This window comes from Micropterus dolomieu, linkage group LG22, assembly GCF_021292245.1.
Source record: "Micropterus dolomieu isolate WLL.071019.BEF.003 ecotype Adirondacks linkage group LG22, ASM2129224v1, whole genome shotgun sequence".
NCBI lineage: Eukaryota > Metazoa > Chordata > Actinopteri > Centrarchiformes > Centrarchidae > Micropterus > Micropterus dolomieu.
Genome location: NC_060171.1, coordinates 2603256 through 2613794, shown reverse-complemented (window position 1 = coordinate 2613794; position 10539 = coordinate 2603256).

Genomic DNA, 10539 nt, shown 5'->3' with positions numbered 1-10539 from the left:
AGGCGTTTCAGAGAATTTGGCAGTACACCCATGTGTTGCACTGCGTGAGGCAAATGGTGCTTACACCAGATACTGACTGGTTTTGTTCAGACTACACGACTTTCTGCGTCGGCAGGTCACAGCCTGAAGGTTGGCGAGTGGTGTTCACTGGGCTTCACACAATGTAATACGCTAATTAAAAAGGCACCAGTGCTACTTGAGTAAAATGTTTCTGGGGGAAAACCCGACCACATCTTTGTTGCACCCATGCATCCGCATGTTTTGTTGGTCTTTTCTCCCAGTAAACTGAGTATCTCTGGGTTTTGGACAGTTGGTGGGACAAAGCTGAATAGCTGCTGAATAAGTTGTTTGTCTTACTGTTGGAGAAGTGATAAGCATTCCTTCACCGTTGTTTGTGCAGTAAGAGAGCGGCTGGAGTTTTATATTTCCTGCACGTTACGCTGGACAGGAGCCTCGCTGCTGCAGCACCTTCAGTTTGTGCTGCTTTGTGCCCTTGAGTGCTGAATCATCAGAAGCACAGGTAGAAAAATGAATGGGGCAGTTTCCCCAGCAGATCTGTTGGAGCATCTTTTACTGGAGTGTTTTCCTCTCGGAGCGTCCTGCGTTTATTCAGCCTACATCGACTCGCTAATGTGAAATAACGTTATCTGACTTAATGGAGTCCTTTTAAAAGATGTTGTTTCCTAACAGACTCCTAAAGCAGAGGGGAGCGGGGGAGGAAGAGGCAGGCGAGGTCAAAGGGACAGGTGCAGGCAGGCCTGTAGCGTCACCTTTCAACACTGAAGGTAGGTGTAGGGTATTTAACAGAAAGGTCGGAGTAAGGAGGTGGTTGGGGTGGGCTGTAAAGGCTAAAAAACTACAGGGCTACGAGACAAGTGACTGACTCCAAGGCTGCGCTGCACTTTAAAACCTCAGGAAACAGGAAAGCTCAGAAACCCATGAGATATTTATCTGAATGTGGGACTGTTTTATGGCAAAGCTGCTCTGGCGCCATTAGCATAACACTAAAAGATGCAGGCTGGTCCCCGGAGTCCTGTATCCGCCGAGATGGAGGAAGCCATTACAAACATCCATCTGTAACGGGAGCGTTCCACATCAGGCCGAGCAGAGACGAAAGGTCACCGACAGACAAACCACGTCCCGGGAAGCAGAGGTGGCTTTTTAATGTATTATTAATGCGTCCCGCCCCATAAATACCTGCCCTTTGTAGATTATTTGAGATGGAGGGCGAAGGATGGTGGAGTGTGGTTTTTCTCGTTAGCGTGGGCGGAGGGATAGTGTTTCCTCTGTGAGAGGGCGCTTGTTCACATTAAAGGTGCTTATGGTAATTGAATCCTAACACTGGTTCAGTGAAGAGCGGTGCAGAGAGAGAGCAGAGCTGAGCCGCCGCCGTATTTAACGACAGAATAAATGTATGTATATCCGCTGACTAAAAGTCAAAAGGAAGCTGCAGAAACCTGTAAAGTACAACAGCTTTTACTGAGCAACACATTAAATCATCAACAACACAGAGTCAGTCTGTCAGCTAAAAAAGGAACTTCATGTGGGTTTAAATCCGGTTCCTGAATCGGACCAACGTCAGGAGGATTAAGGAATGTTTCAGTTCTCCAGCTGCTCCGGAAACTGTAAACAAAACCAGGTGGAGGAAAAACAGTGAACCCCTACAGATACTCACATACTGCAGTACTATGGCTGAATATTTAGAACAGTTCTGCTGCAGCGACGCGTTCTGTTCAGCCCAGATATTCAGACGTGAATAAAAAATTAAAGAATGAAGCTAAAGCCTGCCGATCACACAGCACAAGTGAACCACCGCATCCCCCGACGATTGAGACAAAAGACAACGACATGAACGATCAACACAGTTCCTGTACAGCTCTGTTCATTATTACAATCGTTAAAAAGCAGAACAGCAGGGCTTTATTACGTTACACTCAGTAGGAAGTTAGCTAGCGTTAGCTGACTAACATCACATTAGGAACAATCCACAGATGACATTTTTCTGGATTTATGTTAGGTTTTGGAAAGAGAATAAAATCGTACTTCTCCTTTCAACCTCTCTGGGTAGCTGCTGTAACTATTACAAGATTCCCCAGGAACAGCGTTTGACCAGATCTTAGAAAAATACAGCCGAAAACCGGAGCAGGCCGGTTTTAAGCTTTATCAGCCGATCAGCATCACAAATCCGCTAAAACATGTCGTCGGCGTGGAACTTCTTCACCGTGAGCAAAGAAGACTCAAATTTACACCTGCAGAGAAACACAGACAGAGACGCCATCGTGTATCCAGTTAGAAGACGCAGAGCAGGAAAACAACAGCGGACACACCTGTTGGTGCCGACATCATTCAGTACCACGTGGTCTCGATGGGTAATTAACAACAAGCCTCCTCTATGGTCACATGACCCTGGCAGGTGGAAGACAGTAAAACAGGTTTATGGTGTAATATTTACAGAATAAAAGCCTACAGCTGCCCCAACTTTAACTACAGTGTTTCCCTCATTTATACTCAGGTGTATCAACAGCTGCCAAAGTATTTTTGGCCCATTGTAGCATTTTGCAGAGGAACTAGGGCTGGACGATACGGCCAAAAATGTACGATAAAAATCTTTCGATATCGATAATTATCACGATAAGTATCAAATCCTTATTTCTGTCTAAATGACTTTCAACGATCTTTTAGAGGCTGATTTTTACTCCTGAGTGAAAGTTGAAGAAACCTGATGGCTAACTGCGGTTTAAACTCTTTATGGTCAGAACGTGACAAACAGCGGATCAAAAATCTGAGCCAGAACATTCAGAACTATTATGAAAAAAAAATCTTTTTCAACAATATGCCGTTTTTTCTCAAGAAAATAAACACCTTAATAAAAAATAAAAAAAGTCCTAATTTGTGTTTGATTCAAGTGAATAAAAAACATTAAGTGAATATTTATTTTGTTATTGAAAAGAATTTCACAATAATTATTGTTATTGTTTTATTATCCCGCCCTAAGAGAAACACAGAGAGAGATTTTATCTGGTATTATTTTACAAGATGAGGACACGGAGCGACAGTGAACGCACCACTGCAGATGTCATTCTGACCTCTTTTGAGATTTTATTATTATTTATAAAACTACTGCTGAAGGAGAAAGTGAGCAGAGGCTCATACAGGGAGAGACAGGAAGGGGCGGGGCCAACAGGTGTGTTAGTGAGAGAGCACAGGTGAAGGTGGGGGGGGTGGAGGAGCAAAGAGAAAGGGAGCAGGTTCAAGTAAACGCTGAAATAAGGTGGAGAATGACAAGAATAAGCTACTAGAAATACAAATACATTATACACCGCTACCCCACCTCTGCCCCCGCACGGCCGCCGCCACACTTACACCGGTGTGTGTCGGTTCTGTCCCTTGAAACCCACGACACGAGACCGTGGACGTTTGTGTCTAGTTAGCAGTTAGCAGCAGCCGCCTGTTTCTTTGGAGGATGATGGTCCCTTTAAGGTTCAGGTTGGGACCAGGTTTAGGTTTAGTTCTGGGTCAGGGGTCAGGCATTCAGTTTCTTCATTGTATTTTATTGTCGCTCTCTCTGCTGCTGAAGACTTTCATCATCTTCATCTCCCTCTACGATCCAGTCAGGAGGCTAAATGTTCTAGTGTCGACTGTTGGACGTCTGGATTCTTCTTCTTCTCTGTATTCTGGAGTATTCTGTGTACGTCGCACTGTAACTCTGCGTATCTTCAATTTCTTTGGCTTCCTGCCTCTCACGCTCTGTCTGTACAGTGTGAGAGTATGTGTATCAGATGTCTTATAATAAATAAATAAATAAATAAACAAAAACAAACAAACATGAAGGTGGGGGCCCGGGGACTGTGTTACGTCACTCAGGGTCCTCACAAGTGTAGAGGTACAGTCTCAGTGTGTGTGTGTGTGTGTGCGCTGCGAGGTGTTCAGGACACTCGGCTATTTTTAGCTGCGAGGAGAGAAATAATTCAGTGCGATCACAGAGCAGCTCGTTCACCTCCTCCCTGACGGAGGAGACCAACCAGCAGATAGATCCTCCTGCTCCTCCTCCTCCTCCTCCTCCTCCTCCCCCCGACCCTTCAGGAGGAAACTGAATCCAGGCCAGCAGGTGGATCAACAGAACCACATGCTGCCTGTTTAACCACAGCACAGGAGTGGAACGCCCCCCCCCTGCTGCTGACAGGTGACTGACAGGTGACTGACAGGTGATCTGGCTGCTCACCTTCAGTCAGTTCGCTGCTGTTTATATTCAGAAACATCACTTCATGTTATCAGATAATATTCGTCGTCTGGAGAAAAGTTCAGACTCTTTCACTGCAAGAGATAAAACACACAGACTGGATCCACAGCAGAGGTGTCATTTACTCTGGGGGCCCTGGGGACATCATTTGTTAAAAAACGTTGTCAGCTTGCAGTTAAATAACAAATGAATATGCCTTTAGAAAGGTTTATTTGCATATTAAAAAAACATGCAAAGTAATTCAAATGTAGAAGAAACAAATGTGCATTGTCCTAAAAAAGTAACTGCAGCTAAAAAGAAAACAAGCAGCTGATTCTAAAATGACCCAAACACGTGCAGCACCAGTCAGTAACAACAGGTGTGAACCTGCCCAGGTGCAGCACTGATGCAGCACGTGGTGTGTCTGCAGCTAAAACTCAACACATCCAACCTTCCTGATTGTGTAATATGCCAACATTTCTTATTCTAAACAACAACAACAACAACAGCGGCTTCTCTTGGGATCAGCACGCGCTTCACGACTCAGTTTGGACACATCTGATTGGCTCACATTAAATAAAAAAAAAACAAAAAGCGTCCACTTCAGGTAACAAGCAGCTTCTCTGGCAGGAACCATGCTGTGGTCTTTAACAGGGACGTCTACCTGCTGACGTCCAGCTCAGGTGTTTTAACAAAGCAAGCATGCACGCGCGGACAGGTACCAGGTAAATGAATAATGACGATAAAATAATAAATCTCTTGACACGTGACGGTTTTGTCAGCAGCCTCAGTGACAAAGTTGAACTGGTCCCATCACGGCTCACAGCAGGTGATTAATAAACACAGCGGAGGTTCTGACCCTGTGTTGATCTGATATATCAGTCTGAACACAAACTGGCCCGCAGAAACACGCTTATTAATGTTAATATAACGGCTCGTCTAACGGGAAGCAGCGACACATGTTACCGGAGAAGGAAGTTAGAGAGAAGCGGACAAATCTGATCAGCTCCCCGCCCTCACTCACCTGCGCTCCGGCCAGCATGAGTTCACCGGTCCGCTGGAAAGTCCGCTTCTCCCGGATTCTGTTCACCTCGCTTTCCCGGACAAAAACAAAACCAAATAACGGCCTCGACCCGGTGACAGAACGACCGAACGGGGAACGGGACTCTCCTGTTTTACCGGTGAAATGTCGGTTGACTGTGATGGACCGCAGCAACGGGAGGGGAAAACGCCCAAACTTGCGCGGAGAGAAGAAGAAGTGTGTCCGGCGGAGAGGCGAGCGGACAAGATGGCGCGTCAAGTTCACGCAGAGAAGCGGCAAGGATCCGGATGTTTAGCTGCTGGACCGTCACAATAAAAGTCCAAAATAATATTCACCATTTAAAAATGATCTTTAACATTTTTGTTAGCTGGTAAATGTTACACAGCCTTTATTCATGTTGGGCTGGGCTGTGGCTCAGGAGGTACAACGAGTTACCGATCGACAGTCAATCCCCGGCTCCTCCAGGCTGCATGTTGAAGTGTCCTTGCGGGCAAAGATATTAAACCCTGAATCGCCCCTGGTGGCTGAATGCTTCGCTCAGCGATCTGATGCGAACACGGAAGTCCCTTAAATCTTCATTGTACCTAACAGCCTGCAGGGGGCGACTCTTCTGGTTGCAAAAAGAAGTCCGGCTCAATTAGAAATAAAGGTAAAATGTTTCTACTTGTCAGCTGATTTATTCCCTCAGTAAACACTTTCCTGATGAGTTTATGGTCTCAGTCGCTAGTTTCAAGTCTTCTTCAACACAGCATGATGTTCATTTAGTAAATTATGGTCCCATTTAGAGGAACAGAGACCAGGAAGCAGGGGAGGCTTTAGGGGCTACAAGGTGATTGACAAGTCGCTACCATGGCGACCTGTCAATCAGGAAAGAGGCGACTCCTATCCAGGAGTCAGCTGTTCACTTTCTCTGGTGAGTACATTTAGTTTTAAGCCTGTTGTTCGCTAGACAAATTTATCAGCCTGTTAAAATGACAGTTAAAGTGAGTTACAGATGCACCTAGCTAAGCAAGCTAGCTCCACACACGGGCCGTTAGCTCCACCGTCTCGTCCAAATATGGTCACTTCTGGTGCCACTGGTTACAAAAACTCAACATGGCGGCACCCTATCGGCCAAACTCGAGGCTTCGAACCAGCGGTCCACAGGTGATGTCACGATGACTACGTCCATTTCTTATATACAGTCTATGGCTCAAACAGAACCGACAGACTGTATATAAAAAGTGGGCGCCGCCATGTCGAGTTTTTGCAACCAGGGAAGTGCCCGGTAGTGACGATACGGTGTAGCTAACGGTCGTGTGCGGAGCTAGCTAGCTTAGCTTAGCTTAGCTTAGCTAGGTGCATCTGTAACTCACGTTAACTGTGATTTTAACAGGGCTGATTATTTTGTCTAGCAAACAACAGTCTTAAAACTAAATGTACTCACCAGAGAAAGTGAACAGCCGACTCCTGATAAGCTTTTTCAGCGGCGCTGGTTAAATTTACACAGCGCCGAGGGTACGAGTCACTCTATCCTGATTGACAGATCGCCATTGTAACGACTTGTCAATCATGGATAATCCCGCCCTGAAACATACTCTGCTTTGTGGTCTATTTTAAAATAAATGGGACCATAATTTACTAAATGAATCATTTTGTGTTGAAGAAGACTTGAAACTAGCGACTGAGACCATAAACTCATCAGCAAAGTGTTTACTGAGGGAATAAATCAGCTGAGAAGTACAAACATTTTCGCATTATTTCTAATGGAGCCGGACTTCTTTTTGCAACCAGAAGAGTCGCCCCCTGCTGGATATTCAATAGAATGCAGGTTTCAGGGACTTCCGCATCGGCTTCATATTGTAGACCGGAAGCTTCCCGCTTGGTTTGAGCATTAGGGTCAGTGTATAAATGTGCGTGAACAGTGAATGCAATGTAGTGTAAAGGCGCTTTGAGCAGTTACAAAGACTAGAAAGACGCTATAAAAATAAATTATATAATCAAGTTAAATCTTTAAAATATATATAGGCCTTTTTTCGCTCAAATTACCACTGGCACCACTGTTGCTTTTACTCTCCACATCTTCTCCGGCTCCTCTTTCTTGGTCTTTTGGGGCCTCCTGTGTTCCTTGTTCTTCTTGATGTTGCTCTGGGGATCACTTTATCTATCACTGCTGCCTTCTTCTTCTGTTTTCATCCATCAACACGATGTCTGGTTGCTAAGCAAAGCAAATTCCTCGTCCAAATAATAATACTACTTGGCGATATTAAAGTTCTTTCTGATTCTGGTCATTTGAATTTTGGTAGAATATTAAGCTTCTGTAAGTTATTTGAGGGTGAAAGAAAACACTGTTTTTAATTAATAAGGTGATATTTAAATATACCTAACAAGGCCATAACTGTACCACCAAACCATGTGAACACACACAGTTAGCCTTTCCTATTTTATGTACTTTAAATATACATCCCTTATTTATTGTATTTTTCAGTCTAATGTAATGCAACATTTTAAGATTTATTGTTTTGTGTTGGTTTTTTGCTAAGATTGGAGAATTGTTACAGCATCACAAGATCAAACCAGACATTAACAGAAACAGCATTTCCAGTTAATTTTTATTGATAAATATACTGTACATTTTCCACATTCATGTCTATTTTTATATTTATCTTTATATTCTACTTAGCATGTTTATATTATTATTTTTATTCCTTTATACTTTGATGTGCAATGTGAGCAACTGTGACACAAGACTTTACCCCCGGGGATCAATAAGTATTTCTGATCACATACAGTCTCATATACATGAGGAATATCCTGATTTTATCTGAGCTGCCTGTTTTATCTTAAGGTTTTTATTTTTGTCATATAAAGTTGCAATTCATTCTAGTCTTATTCTTGTAGTTAATCAGTTATTTGTGATTTCCACTTTTGTCTTCATGTATTTTTTCTGAGAGTAAAGACACAGTACCAGGGTCTTCAATCCAAAGCAACAGGCAAGACAAAACTCACAGGCAGTGGAAACTGGCAACATCCAAAATGCAGAACAGGTAATGCAGAAACTAGCAGAACACACATCATACGACAACAACCAGACAGGCACTGAACACAAAAAAACAAACATATACACACCAAGGACTAAAGAGCAAGGCGGGAGCAACACAGGTGACAGGAATCAAGGCAGGCAGACAGCAGGGAAAACAGAGAGACTGGCAGAGAGACAGCTTACTGGGGGAACAGACAGAACACAAGTTACAAAATACCAGACAAGAATCTAACCCTAGACAATAACATAAACCCATGTAAACAGACAAACAGTGACCACCTGTAATACTGGGATCATAACAGACAAAACCTAAACGAGAACACAGAGGCATAACGGGGAAAAGCAGGACTGCACCTAGGATTAGACAGAACACCAGACAATTACAGATTAAGACAGGAACTAAGGCAAGCACAGATAATAACCCAGATAAATAATAACACAGACTAAATAACAGATACCGAACTGATCAATAAGTAAACACACAGTGAACTAAACTCAACAGAACAGATGACAGAACTAAAGAGTAGATACAAAACCCAAACCTCAGAATCAAGAACCAAAACCCAGAAACAGAGACACCAAAATCAAAACACAGAGAAAAAACAACAACAACCTCAGGACAGGATCGTGATTTTATCTTCTCAGGTGGTGTTTCCAGTTCTTTTTTCGCCCTGTGTGTCTTTTGTGAAGCACCTTGTACTTTTGTTTGATGAGTGTGATATAAATAAAGTTCTACTTATCATTATTATTATTATTATTATTATTATTACACATATCAGATACATAATAAATATAAGAATATAAGTAGCCTACAAAAGATTGTAAAGTAAATAAATAAACAAGTTGAGACATTCACATGTTGCAACAGCACGGAGAGGAAAGGAATCATAAAGAACTCTTTGAATGAAATAAATGAAATAAAAAAAAGAAATGCCTACAGGAATTATCACCAACCACATTTTATTTTCCAGTGACCGGAAATACGAAGTCTGCGTCGTGGGTGACTTCACTCTACGCACGGAGCAGCTGTGTGCGTGCGTGTGTGTGTGTGTGTGTGTGTGTGTGTGTGTGTGTGTCTCCTCCCCCTGCTTCTATTTCTTGCTGTTTACCGGCTCCGGTCCCCGGGGACCTCCGTGCCGCCGACACCGCCGCCTCTGCCAGGCAACGGCGGCGCAGAGAGCTTCAGAGAGCGGGGATGAGAGCAGGCGGGTGGGCAGGTGTCAGATCACCGCACCAGAACAAACACCGCAGCAGATTCAGAGACTCCCCGAGCTTTCTGTGAAATACTTCAACTAATAAAACGATACCATGTTTAATTCATTAACATGCTAATTATGCAGCGGTGGAAGAAGGATTCAAATATATAGGCTATACTTAGACAGAAGTTGTAAAACCACAGTTTAAATAACACAGAATTATAAATAAACGTCAGGCTTTCAAAACTTATAATCAGCATATTGTTTTTTTTACTGCAGGGCATTTGCCTGAAACAGTAAAACAGTTCTAAGCGTCATGAGAGTCATGAGTACTTCTCACAGTTTTTGTACTCTAAAGGAAGTAAAATGTAAGGATCCAGTTAGGACCCTGTAAGGAACTGTGAGAACCCTGTGAGGACCCTGTGAGAACCCTATGAGGACCCTATGAGGACCCTGTAAGAACCCTGTTAGGACCTGTGAGAACCCTATGAGGACCCTGTTAGGACCCCTTTAGGCCCCTGTGAGGACCCTGTTGGGAACCCTTCAGGACCTGTGAGGACCCTGTTGGGAACCCTTCAGGACCTGTGAGGACCCCTTTAGGCCCCTGTGAGGAGCCCGTGAGGACCCTGTGAGGACCCCGTTAGGACCCTGTTTGGACCCCTTCAGGCCCCTGTGAGGACCTTATGAGGACCCTGTAAGGATCCAGTGAGAACCCTGTGAGGACCCCGTGAGGACCCAGTTAGGACCCCGTTAGGATCCTGTTTGGACCCCTTTAGGCCCCTGTGAGGAGCCCGTTAGGACCCTGTTGGGACCCCTTCAGGCCCCTGTGAGGAGCCCGTGAGGACCCTGTGAGGACCCCGTTAGGACCCTGTTGGGACCCCTTCAGGCCGCTGTGAGGAGCCCGTGAGGCCCCTGTGAGGAGCCCGTGAGGACCCTGTTGGGACCCCTTCAGGCCCCTGTGAGGACCCCTTCAGGCCCCTGTGAGGACCCCTTTAGGACCCTGTTGGGACCCCTTCAGGCCCCTGTGAGGAGCCCGTGAGGACCCTGTGAGGACCCCGTT